Raw genomic sequence first — 12,833 nt, forward strand, 5'->3', positions numbered from 1 at the left:
CTCCCCATCTGTGCTGTTTGCAAGGGGCGGGGAGAAAAGGGAGAAAAGCAAGAGGAGGAGAGTTAGACACAGCTTTCATTCCAGCAGTGATTAGGTCAAAATTAGACTATTTCCTGTATACTGAAGTCTTCTTACTTACATGTATAGACAGCATAGGCAGTATATTTTGCTTTCCTCACATCACTCTTACAGAAACACGTAATGGTTTTTGTGGAGAAGATAGGACAAAGACCACTGGTTCTCAAGAGGCAGCACTGTCAGAAGAGATTTTATGCTAACATCTTTTTTGTCGCTGCTGCTGTTTTTGGTTTTAGTTAATTTTTTTCCTGACCAATTGGAAGGATCTGCTTTTGCAGGGATGACTGCCTTTCGTTCTGCTCTAATTATTTACCCCTATTACTTTCTTGATTCGCCTAAAAAGGAAAATGCATCTTTCCCCCAGGAAATTGTTATTTACTCTGCATCCTATGCCTTGTTTTCATTGTGGTAGTTATTGCCAAGTACAGTGGGCTTTTGTTCATTCCAGTAGGCATTACTGTGTCATGGTACAACTCTCTCAATAATAGCTCTCATTTATTAAATACTTACCATGTGCTTGGAACTGTGGTCAATAGGGTAGCATCGATATTTGCTTCGCCCACAAAATAACTGTAAAATAGGTATCATTGTTGTTCCATGTTACAGACAAGAAGACTGAGCCAAAATCCAATGTGCGGATTCTGTAAAACAGATCTTTCTAACATCAGGCATTTATTAACTCATTCACTTAAGAAACTGAGGGGCAGGGTAACAAAGGCGAAGGGATTATGAAGTACAAATTGGTAGTTATGAAATTATCAATAGGGATGTAAAGTAAAGCATAAGGAATATAGTCAGTAATAAGGTAATAACTGTATAGTGTAGGGTGGATACTAGATTAGTCAGAGGAGTCACTTCATACATTATATTAATGTCTAACCACTGTGCCGTACACCTGAAAGTAATATAAAATAATATGGAATGTCAACTATAAAAAATCAAAAAAGGAAGGGAAAAGGTGAAGAGGAGTAAGAGGTTCAAACTTCCAGGAATAAAACAAATAAGTCATAGGATGTGGTGTACAGCATAGGGAATATAGTCAATAATATCGTGACAGCATTGTATGGTGTCAGATGGTTGCTGGACTTAATGGTGATCACTATAGGTATATAAATGTTGAATAACTATGATATATACCTGAAACTAATACAATATTGTATATTAGATATATTTTAATAAAAAATCTTTTTAAAAAAAAAATTTACTGACAACTTACTACGACCTAGGTAATTTTGTAAGTGCTGGGAATATGTTACTGAACAAAATAGGCAAAATTCCTTTTCTCATGGAGCTTCCATTCTGGTTTTCACACAAGGCTACATTACCTCTCATATGTCTTATTGAAGCCAGAAATATTAGGATATTTCACTCTGTAAATTATGCTGACTCTCATGTCAGTAAGCAGGCTGGTCTATTTCTGGAGAAGGAAGCTCTAATAGAAAGTTCGAAGTGCTTGTTCAATCTTTCTCTAAGTTCCTGCCACCTACAGAAATAGGCCCAAGAAGTGGTGTCTTTATTATGTTACTGTACCCTCTCGACCACCTATGGCCTTAGCTGATGGGCTCTTACCATGGCTAAGTAAATAAGATTTTTTTTCTCAATCTAGAATTGGGAATTAGAAATCAGAGATACTTAAGAGACTGCTTGTTATTTGAAGAGAAGAGCTTTAAACTGGTTGTTGACTATCATTCTTGGGTATGTGTATATAGATATAGAGGAAATTTGCCCTGAGAGTGAGAGAGAGAAGAGAATTGTGGAGGAAGTGTGTGTGTGTTTTTTTTTTGGTGGGGGGTGGGCGGGCGGTCACATCAGTGGGTACAGATGGAGAAGCAGCAATGCAGAAGCTGCTTCCTTATCACCAAGGCAATAAGGAGCACACTGGACAGTGCTGGCATCACATGGTCCTTGAGAAGCTCAGTGGGGCTGTCAGTGCAGCCCAAGACTGACAGTAGGGGATGCTGAGATTCCTGGTAGCAACAGAGATAATAAGATTCCAGATTGAAGGCTAGCAGACAATGCCTAGTCATCAAAAGCAAGATGAGCTTAATTATTCTGAAGGGCAGCAAGGCCGGGATGGCATCTGATCTATGGGAATCGATGAGATGTCTAATAAAGTCCTCCCTCCATAAATCATGAGCTTCCAAGTCCTTAGTTTAGGTTTGAATTCTGTGAATTCTTTAGGGGAACCGACATAAGATAATGTGTACTCCAGCCTCCAGCCACAGAACTGGCCAGGCCTTAGCAATTCTGAAAGAATAGGAGAGAAGCTTTCTCATTCCAAAATGAGTCTTCCAGGAAGTGTCTAGGCAGGGATGGCAGGATAGCAGCAGTTGCTATGTATCCTGTCATCACAGAGCCAAAGCAGCCATTTTTCCTCAGCCCAAAATGATAGCCCTGAAAAGGCTGCTTGAGCAGATTGACACGAGAGCAGTGAGTGCTGTCCTGTGGTGGCCAGATGGTGTGCACTCAACACAGAGGAGACATGTGGGTTCTGCCTGATGGACGGGGCTGGGCCTGGGTGAGTCAGACAGCAAGTGAGGGTCCAACTTAGTCTCAAAGATAAGTCTCAATAAAATAAGCACATATTTTCATAAATGACTTGGTGCTTTTTTAATTAATTGGCTTTTTTGGTCTATTTTCTCGTTGGACACTGTATTAGAATGAGTTATTTTTGGTGATGCATGAGAGGAACAATACTTGAATTAAGTTTAGTCTAAGAAAGGAATTTCTTACCTCACAGAATTCAAGAAAGGGTTGAGGATATATACCACAAAAAGGCAGATAAGCAACAGGACTTCAAGAAACCGTGGCTCCAGGAATTCAAATGCTGCCAGTTTTTTTCCCCAGACTCCCGACAGTGCTTCTTTCCCGAGAGTCAGGTTCCTTTTCTCACTGCAGCCAGGCTCTTTCCTTAAGGAGCAAAGGGGAAGTACCAGCGGGCTCTGAGTTTTATATCTGTGTGTCTTTAATCTCCAGAAAGAAAATCCCCTGACTCTCTCTGGTCTAAAGTGCAAACATTTCAGGGAACAGAACCAGTTAGTTTGTCTTGTTTGTTGCTTACCAGTAGATGAATCAGCTGTAGCCAGAGGGACAGGAGCATGTTCAATGTGAGATTGCTAAGGAGAAGGGTGGCTGCTTGGTCATCACGTTCATAGGTTTCCATTCTAAAACCTCCATTATAAAGGTGAAGGTGGAGCAAGGTCGCAGAGCTGCTCTCGTTGGAGGCGGTAGGACTGAGTGTGGAATCGGAGTCTGGGAATCTGTGGGGCCACGCTGGTGTGAGAGAAAGAACTCAGAACAGGAAATCAAAAGGAACAAAAATTCAAGTGGTAGTTACCCCACTAACTGTGAACAGGACTCTTGTCATTTACTCTCTCAGAGTCGTTTCTTCACTGTAAAACGGGAGGAATTGCTGTCTTGTTTACCTGCAATTGTAGAAATCAGATAATAATTTAAAAAGGCAAGATAGCATAGTGAAGTCAGCTCTGTAGAACGACAAATCCAGTTTCAAAACTCAGTCCCTCTCTTACCTCTTTCTAGCTATGGGGTCCTTAAATGTTCTGTCTGTTCACTCATAAATAAAATGGAAATGCTTGTATCTACTTTATTGGGTCATTATGAGAATTAAATGAGATGACACATGCACAGAAATAAAATACGTTAGTAAGGGCCCAAAAATGTTAATAACCATTATAATGATGCTAATAATCATAATCTAATAGTTAGAGTTCCATTCAATGTCGGGATTATGTTTTATGCACATTATTACTATAAAGTAATCCCAGCATAGGATTTAACATGTTGTCCAAACTTAATATATATTTTCTGAAAATTAATTTCAAAATAATCCACCATCCTTGAAAACCCATTTACCCATTCATTGAGAAAGTACTGTTCAGACACATACACAAACACACCCACACATACAAGTTTGCATTATTCTACCACAGCAATGACATATTGGAAGCTGTTCATTTATCTACAGGTCAGCACTTGGGTCATTGTGCTTATGGGGAACTCTGGTTGATTTATACATGCTAGCAAATGCATTAAGTATAGGAACATGCAACAAATACCACAGTTATCTAGTACTTTCACACCTGAAAACTTATTCAAGGCCCATGTACATGGAGCTTGTATTATTTAAACACGTTTCAGCTCTACATTTCACTCAGCATATATAGATACATGCTTTCTAAGGATTTTTGAAGTAACTATTTTCCTTTTCTTTATCTTTTCTGTTTTTCTGGGTCTGTTGGACAGATTTTCCTAGAATAGAGGAGAAAGGAAACACATGTTAATTTTGTTCTCCTGGAGAGGATGCTGAAAACCTGTCTCCTGAGGCACACCTGCTCATTTCCAGCTCTGGCTCAGAGCCACCCACACCTTCCCCAGCTGTCTCATTTCTGGGGAGAAAGCCATGGTTTTTCAGTCCCACCTGGAGTGAAGTCTGAAAGGGTCACTTTAGTTTCTGCTGTTGGTTTCAGAAGGCTCATCTCTCTCCTTTGGTTGGGAGGCCCTTTAACAAGGCTCGGCCCTAGATAGACTGGACCCCCAGAGCAGTGTATTCTGTTCAGGCCTGAAGGCAGACCAAGAGTGAGAACCTCCCTGTAAGAAGAGAAAGACAAGCCATTTATTATTTGCCTATTTGCAACTGTATCTCTTCTTGCTTACAGAGCTGTGGCAATGTTCCTGTTGAATGACTTAAAGCAAAGGAATGCTTTTTCCAGAAACTTTTAAAGGAAACAAAACACAATCCTATAGTTATGTCACAGTTTTCTTCTTCCTCTTTTGCCCCACCCCAGCGTGTTAAAAGCAACATCGCCCTTTGCATATACTCACGCTGGGAGGCCTCAAATAGTCTTAGCCTGAGTTTTTCCACAAAGCAGAACCTGGGCAAAGGGTTTGTTGGTACCACTTTCCATAAAAGATGCAATTCCAATGAGCCTGATTAAGGAGAAGGGATGTGAGGCAGGGAAGGAGAGAGAACCAGTAAGCCAATACAAGCCATGTTATCAATTAGCAACTGCTTGGTATCAAGTGAGAGCGATCCTCCATCTTGGAGGGCTGTCTTCACAGAAGTTTATAGACTGCTTGTCCAGACAATTCATGCAAGGGAAGAAGAAAGACATTTATCTGACTCCCTTAGATTTCCATTGGTCTAAGTTCTCCCCACCGCCATGAATTCCTTCCTAGTTCCCAGCAGATCTGTCACATAGCATGGAAGGGAAAGACCTGAGAAAAGAGGTGAGCAGTGCACAGGGCACACACGAGATGCAATGATGCCGTGAAACTGCCTTTGGGGAGTTAGGTCCGGCAGGTCAAAGGTAGCTGAGGCTGAGACAAGTGGCCAGACACTGAGGAAACCAAGATTTGAAGTGACACATAAGAGGTGTTTAGTATACAAGTTAATTTACAAGAAGACATTTTTCTTAAATAGATCTGTAGTTAGCATGCCCTTTTGGGGGACAATATTGAACAGTGATTAAATGAATGGGCTTCCAGTCTGGCAAAGGAGGATTCTAGTCCTTGATTTGCCCCTCTCTGGCAGTATGATTTTGGGCCACAGTTTTCACCCCTATACAGTGAAGCCAAGAAAAGGACCTACTTGGTGGGGTTTTGTGAGGATTAAGTAATTCACGATATCTGACCTCTGATAAGCATGTAAAAATTGGTAGGTAATGTTATTATTTTCTCCATTTCTGAGATTATTTTGAATTTCTGTGGGAGCAAGACTTTATTTGCAGAGCCCTTCAGTAAATTTTCTTCAGAGTACCCACAAGTTGGTTTAGCAATAATTGACTCTGTGTTATATTTGAGACACTGAAATGGAAGAGGAAAAATTAGGCTGTCAGAGGGAGGCAGGTAAAGTCACCTACTAGCACAGTTTCAGGGACGAGTTGGAGGGGAAGGCACCTGTATTTTCTATGTTCTCAGGTTATTCTGATACAGCCTGTCCACAAGCCAATACTCAGAAACTACTTTTATAGACTGAAACTATCTCTAACCACAAGCTTTGACATAGCTTTTAGTGATAGCAATGGGATTTGCGAGCTTTTGGATGGCATTTTTCTTTTATAATCTCCTTAAAGGGGCAAATTATAAACACACACACATACACACACACACACACACACACACACACACACACTCACACACTCTCACCTCTAACACATACATAGGTTTTATTTTTGGGGGAAGGGGGAGGGAATAAGGGGTTAGACACAGGGTACAAGTGAAATATTTGAATGCCTTACGCGGCATGAGTTTAATTAGTTTGGGGAATGTATAAAAAAGAGAACTGATGAGTTTTCCCCAAATCTTCCCAACCCTCATGTATATTCTTAGTAACTACAATTTTTAAAATGTCTTATGTGGACTCAGTTCTCAGATATCCTTTGGGGAGGTTGTCTGCTTTGTGAATTGTGAGCGCCAGTCTTGTCTCCATGGCCAGCCTGCAATGCTGGCTGGCTTGCCTCCCCCACTGTGGGAAGCATGTGTTTACCCAGGGAACAGTCTCGTCAATTTTTACACTGGCCTCAGCAAAACCGATTTATGAAGACAAATCCAGTAGTCCTGCAAAATCAAAATTTATTTGAACACCTTCCAAAACTCAGCTGAAATGGCTTTTGGATTATCCACAGTGGTGGATTATTCACTGCTCCCCTACTAACAAACAGTTATTCAGAGTTCACCGTCCAGACAGTCTCAAAATCATGAATGGGCACTGTTGCAAGTCAGTTGCAAACAACTCAGAAATGTCACCATATAAGCTTTGGTTAGACCCCAAGGCCAGTGGTTCTCAAAGTGTGGTCCCTGACCAACAGCGTCAGCATCACTTGGGAACTTGTTAGGAATTCAAGATCATTAGTTTTTTCTATAATTAGATGTGCATAATGAAAAAAGAAATTGTAATACATAAAATGAACCACCTTACGAAGTGGTATCACTCCAACTATTTGAGTATTGAAGTAGAGATTGGATAAATTAGAGGTTTTTAGAAGAGATTCTCGTGTTACACAAGGCATTGAATAAGAAGGCTGCTGATGCTTCTGACACTAACGTTCTTTGCTCTTCTCAGCGAGAAGTGAATCACGTTTCAGTATGGATCTCGTAGGTGGTCCCTGCAGCCCTACTCATTACTTTCACATCATCGCAAATCTTTTCCTGAGTTTTGCTGCAGTTCCCACAAGCACTCCAAATAAGAATTCAGGAAACCATTTTCCAAATTGGTCTGTAATCAAACCAATCTGTATCAATCAGACTAACCAACCAAATCTGTAATCAAAATTTCTGGGGTTTCTAAAGACTTTAAAAAATAGTGAAAGCCAAACATTGAACCTGTGTTAGGGTGGAAATAAAAATGTTTTGCATCATGAATAAGCTGATTGACATTTTCATTTTCATCATGGGAAGAGAATTATTTTAACATGATTCATCAAATTTTATTCAAAATGGTTGTTGTCATGGATAATGGCAAGGAAATAAGCTTTGTGTAGTGTTTTGGAAGATGCAGAGTGCCTCCACATATATGAGCACACTTCCTCCTTATAGTGCATTTGATTATTATTATTCTCATTTTATGAAAGGAGAACCATGTGTTGAAAAGTTCAGTTACTTATTTAGGATCACTCTGCTAGTTAGAGATGCAGGAGGAAATGGAGTCCAGGCCATTATTTTATGAAGTCTGTGTTTGTTCCACTATATCAGTGGTTTTTAAATGTATTTGTCTTAGAATCCCAATTACTGAGGATCCCAAAGATGTTCATGAGGTTTATATCCATAGACATTTACCATACTAGAATTTAGACCTGAGAAAATTTTGAAACACTATTTATTCTTTCATTTAAAATAACATCAATAAACCCATTACATGGTAATATATATTATTCAAATTATATTTTCAAAACAAATTAGTGAAAGTAGTTGTGTTCTTATGCATTTAAAAATATCTTTTTAATGTTTGGATTAAATGAAGACAACTGGATTCTCATATTTTCTTCTGCATTTAATTTTTTGCTAGATGATGATGTTTTAGTTGAAGAGTGTGAAAAATTTTGACCACCCAGAGATATGTGGTGGAAAATAACCTGTATAGATCCCCTACAGATATCATAATTGTGGATACTTTTCTTTGATAGTATACCAAAACTCAACAAGTAATGGTTTCTCAAAGATCAGTTGTGATATCTGAATCTGAATTCTTTTAAATAAACTTTTTGTACTCTACTATGTTAAAACATAGTGGTCTACTTGCATTCCCAAAGATTATTTCACCAATGTGTGATTTTATGACATTGTCTTTGGTTATTTGGAAAATATCGATTCACTGAGTTATGAAGATTTTCCAAATATTGTCATATTTTGTTATACAGTATCAAAAAATCACATCTATTAATGACACTATCAGTCTTATCAGAAAAGTTCTTATGTATGGAAAGCTGTCAAGTTTGTAGTTGAAGACACAACACTTTCAAAATTATAATTTTTTTCATTAAAATTTTATCTTTAGCAATAAATATTAGCTGTTTTCCTTAAAGTGACAGACTATTATTTTCAAGAAAATAACTTTATGTCAAATTTCCAAATCTGAATGATCAGAGTTTACATTTCATGAAAAAAAAAGCAGCTGGTTCAACTTGCAATTCAAACACTCATACAAACGTATTTCCTCAAAACAATCATCATACTTTGATTTGCAGTATAATGTCTTATGCATATTTTCTATATCATTACTTCATCACATACAATATTAAAAAGACATACTTAAGATTGAGATTTAATAAAATCAGTAATTTATATTGCATCAGTGAGAATACTCTCTTGCAAAATTAACTTTTTAAAAAATTTATAAGTGCATAATGGTCAAGAATACAATGATTATCTATTAGTATAGTCTGATGCCATTGATGTGATATGTGTGAGGGCACTAGCAAGTTTACTCACCATTGCTTTTGTACCATCAATACAAATGTCAACCTGGTAAAAAAGGCAAATAATGTCTTAGTATGAATGTGAACACAGTTTTGATCTCACGGGTGCCCTAATAGGGTCTTGGGGACTTTGGCTACCTTATAAATGCGTGGTGTCCACAGTGCCCTGCCCTCCACAGCTCTGCTCAGCTCCTGCAGGCTCATGCCTATGGCCATGTCCTATTTGGTCTTCCTCTTTTCTTGCTGCCTTCTGTGTTTTCCTAGTATTATTGTCTTTTTCAAAGAACCCTGCCTTCTCATGATGTGCCTGAAGTAGGACAATTTCAGTTTTGTCATTTTTGCCTCTAGCGATGTTTCAGGCTTAATTGCTCTAGGCCCCACTTATTTGGCAGTCCAGGATATCCAACAACATATTTTAAATGAATTATTATTTTTTTTTATCAGCTTTCTTCACTGTCCAACGTTCGCATTCATACACGGTAACTGAGAGTACAAGGGTGTGGATGATCTTAGCCTTGGTCTCTAATGACACCTCTTTGTTCTTCGTCATCTTTCCTGATTCTTCCATTCTGGCCCTTCTGAATCTCAGCCTTCTCTTGACTTCTTGGCTGCAGTCTCCATTTGAGTTGATGACTGAACCACGGCGAGCAAAATTTTTAATAATTTTGACATCTTCGTTGTCAATGTTAAAGTCGTATTGCTTCTGTAGTAATGATTTTTGTCTTTTTGATGTTCAAAAAGACAAAATGATAGCACTACAGTGCTATCCCACTAACTTTTCCATTTTTTTTTTTAAACTCTCTTCATTTTCTCTAGTTTCTGGGACTTCGCTAACATTGGTCCTTCTGCTGGGAACACCACGCCCCTCCATTTTCAAGTATGAGCTTAAATGTCATTTTCTCAAGGACATGCTCACTGACACCTACATTTAAACATACTTTTAAATACCTATTATATGCCAGAGAATAGGCTAGGTATTAGACATACATTTATAAATATTGGATGTCCATTGTTATTATCTGTTTAATGTCTGTCTTCCTCATTAAGGCCATGTCTGCATCATTCACTCTTAAGTCCTCAGCCCCCAGCATGGTGCCTGTTGCATATTAGGCACTCAATAAATATTTGTCATGTATTTGTATATATTTCACAGTCCATAGCACAGGTGAGAAAAATCTATTTTTCTCTAACTCAATTTAATCTCTGTCAAGTTTCTCTTTTACCTGTCAGCAGAGAAAATTCATTTGATTAATTTGAGTAACTCTTTTACTTTTATATTTATAGGTAAAGTTAGTCAAATTCAAGGTCTCTCCCCCCTATCCTCCCTGGTATAGATTTTATCATCTAGAGTTTATTCAAGATTGTTATTTGTGGGGATAGGCGTCTTGCTGTTTGGTCTGGATCCATCTACTGGCTCCTGCCAAGACGTGCCATGGGACTGTTACGTTCTCTGGTAGCCTCCATCCATTTTGGCATCTGCAAATGAGTCGGGTGCACTTCTACCACAAAACCTGCTAGAAATGGCTGCAACATATACTCTGTCCTCATTATTCATAGATTTCATATTTGTGAGTTTGCTTGCTTGCTATAATTGATTTGCAGTCCTACAGTCAATCTATTCATTTTGGCATCTGCAGCTGAGATAAGTGCACTCCTACATGAAACTTACTGGAACTGGCTGCCATATACAGTCAGTCCTCATTTGTAGATTCCATATTTGTGAATTTTCCTATTTGCTATAATTTATTTGTAATCTCAGATCAATAGCTAAGGTGCTTTTGTGGTCAAAGACAGACATGCTTAGAGCAGTGAAAAATTTGAGTTGCTTGACACATTCCTAGTTGAGGTTGAACAAAGTGACACTCTGCCTTCTTGTTTCATCTCTCATTCTAGAAGTGTCAGTGCTGTGTTTTTCACATTTTTGAGCTTTTTGCTGGTGATCTTGCTGTTTAGAATGGCCCCCAAGCATAGTGTTGTCTACTGTTCCCCAGTACAAGAAGGCTGTGATGTGCCTTATGGAGAAAATGCATGTGTTAGAAAGCTTGTTCAGACATGAGTTATAGTGTTGTTGGCCATGAGTTCAGTGTTAATGAATTAAAAGTACACATACAATAAGTTTTCTTTAAAAAAGACACACCTAAAAAAACAAGGTTATGCATTGATTGATTGATCACTATATGGAAGACCAGGAACCATTTCAGGGAAACTTCTTTAAGTATTAACAGACCTCTGTCTAGTCCTCTCTCCTTTTCCCTGTTGTGGGTTGGGTCGTGTCCCTAAAAACAGTATGTTAAAGTCCTAACTCTCAGTACCTGTGAGTGTGACTTTCTTTGGAAATAGGCATTTCGCAGATGTAATAAAATTAAGATGAGATCATATTGGATAAGTGTGGGCCATAAATCCAATAACTGGTGTCCTGATAGAAAGAGAGATTTGGGGACTGAGACACACGGGGAAGAAAGGCCATGTGAAGTGAGAGTCAGAGATTGGACTTCTAATGCCACAAGCCGAAGAACACCAAGGATTGCTGGCAACTGCCAGAATCTAGGGCAGAGGTATGAATTACATTCTTCTCCAGAGCTCCCAGAAGGAATTGACCCTGTAGACACCTTGATTTTGGACTTCTGGCCTCCAAGACCATGAGAGAATAAATTTCTATTGTTTTAAGCCTCCAATTTGTGGTACTTTGTTACAGCAGCCCTAGGAAACTAATATACAACCTTTAACACTTTGAGGTAGTATTATTGATGATATCTAGCATGAAAAAAAACTCCAAATAGACCTGTAAGAAAAGGGCATTTCATCAACTGCGCTCTGGTAGTTCAGGGCTGGCAAGTCCACCGCTAATTAACTGGAAATTCTAGCCTCCAGTTTTCAGGTGATACGTATCACTGAGAGAAGCAGGATGCTGGAGAACGGGCCCATGAAAAAGTTTCCGTGTGTGGCATTTCACACTCTCAGATCGATTGTTTTTTAAAGGAAGAATGATAAATATTAATGTAGCACCTGCTTCAATTACTTTCAACGAGCAGGAGCTGACAGAGAACAGCACACACGAACCCTCAGGAAGCAGCTCCCGACACTCCTGCTGAACCAGACCCAGTGGCTTTCCTAATTGTCCCTCTGAAGTGGTCTGTCACACACCAGCGCAGGGGCCCTCGGTCCTGGCAGCACGGGAGTTCCGTCCACTGCCTCTCAGGGCGGTGGGGAAGAGGGCTGACCAGATCTCCCTGCAGGGTCCTGGCCACTGGCCTGTGGGAGGTGAGCTGCTTCCTCTAGAGTGGAGCAGCCACGAGCCTTAGGTGTTTCTCTGAGGTGGAATTCGATTCATTTGGCTCCACTCCCAACTGCTGCAGGGGCCACGCATTCCGATTAAGCTGGCGGGAAATCTTTGAGGGTATGTACCTTCCCCATGCTTTGAGTTATTTATGGGGGTACCAGGGCCTGAGAGCCTTCATAGGAATAGTCTGAAATCAGGCAGGCTACAGTAACTACCTGCACCCGAGTCTAGGCTAGCCTCTAGCCAAGTGGATTTTTTAGAAATTGCTCAGAGTAGTCCTCAGTGCAAACTTCATCTAGAGAGCTGGGAGGAGTGATAGTCTATTCTCCAGCGGCTATGTGGCCAAAAGAGCATCTCCAAGTGAAATTTGTCAGCCATAATGTATAGAGGATTCTAGGTGTGCCAGCTGCTACATGGAATGCTTAATAAGCTTTAATTCGTTAAAGTCTAGCAATCCTAAGATGGAACAACTATTGTTATCTTCATTGTACATACAAAGACTTCCAAGTGTAGTAGAAATTGAGTAAATTTTCCAGGTGACA

The sequence above is a fragment of the Pteropus medius genome, unplaced genomic scaffold (assembly GCF_902729225.1).
Source record: "Pteropus medius unplaced genomic scaffold, Ma_sr-lr_union100, whole genome shotgun sequence".
NCBI classification, from domain to species: domain Eukaryota; kingdom Metazoa; phylum Chordata; class Mammalia; order Chiroptera; family Pteropodidae; genus Pteropus; species Pteropus medius.